The 885-nt window shown below is 41.2% G+C and overlaps 1 protein-coding gene across 9 annotated transcripts in view; it reads left to right on the forward strand.

Annotated features, from left to right (window-relative positions):
- CASK (peripheral plasma membrane protein CASK) overlaps positions 1 to 462 on the forward strand; it is a 496,380-nt gene extending 495,918 nt beyond the window's left edge. For all 9 annotated transcript variants that reach the window (XM_076212777.1, XM_076212770.1, XM_076212774.1 and 6 more), the window contains one exon: positions 1 to 462. This exon is cut by the window's left edge and continues 1,283 nt beyond it. The gene's annotated coding sequence lies outside the window, so the exon portion shown is untranslated.
- The last annotated feature ends 423 nt before the right edge of the window (positions 463 to 885 follow it).

Consider the following 885-nt stretch of genomic DNA (forward strand, 5'->3'; position numbering starts at 1 on the left):
GTCGCACAGTAAATACGACATCGCAACAACATGTGTTTACATCGTCAGAAACCCACCCGGAGATAACGCCGGCTACTTGTACACATCGTACACCTACTCACACTCATTCACTCACTCTCTGACATTTATTTTGTATACCAAGAGAGAAGATGTTTAAAAGTAGTGGAATAGGTTTGGTGTCAGCTTGATTTAGCTAACAGCTGGTGGTTTCAATGCTAGCTATAATAAATACACAAAAATTCACAAAAAAAATCATAGCAACTAAGATGGCGGTGGTTGTTGTATTAAGCAAGAGGCAGGAAGGATGGATGGGGCCCAGCGGTTCATTGTCGATCATCTCTGTGAGCAACACAAGGTCATTTAACAATCCAGGTCATACAATGTAAAAGCCATACTACTAAAAAAAAAAATTAAAAAAACTAAAAAAAAAAAAAAAAAAAAAAGATATCAGGGTTTGTTAATTACCATCAACGTTGCACACTGTATAATGATGCCCCCTTTTTTATATATAAACAAGTAAAACCTTATTGTAAGTTGTACATGGCACTAACGTCTTCTTGTTATAAATTGTGTGTAGACCAGTTTTTTGCGTTTTGGAAGGCCCAGAAAGGGTTTGAATATCACCGGGTGTCCCCCCCCCTCCCCAATCCTCTTTTGTATGAATTGAAAATGAACAACAGCAGCAGACTCCTCTGCCTTCCCCCCTCATCCTCCCCCGTCGTCTTCCCCCCCCAAACACTTCTCTTCCTCCTCCTCCTCCTCCCCTCCAACCCCCTTTTCCACCCTGTCATAGTTCCAACCCAGCCATTGAACCTCATTTTTTTTTCTTCACTTTACCCATCTCAATATCTCACTTACTTTCACGCCTCTCACCTAGCCCATTTC

This window comes from Oratosquilla oratoria, chromosome 30 (genome assembly GCF_046742065.1).
Source record: "Oratosquilla oratoria isolate Oo_2021 chromosome 30, ASM4674206v1, whole genome shotgun sequence".
Taxonomy (NCBI): domain Eukaryota; kingdom Metazoa; phylum Arthropoda; class Malacostraca; order Stomatopoda; family Squillidae; genus Oratosquilla; species Oratosquilla oratoria.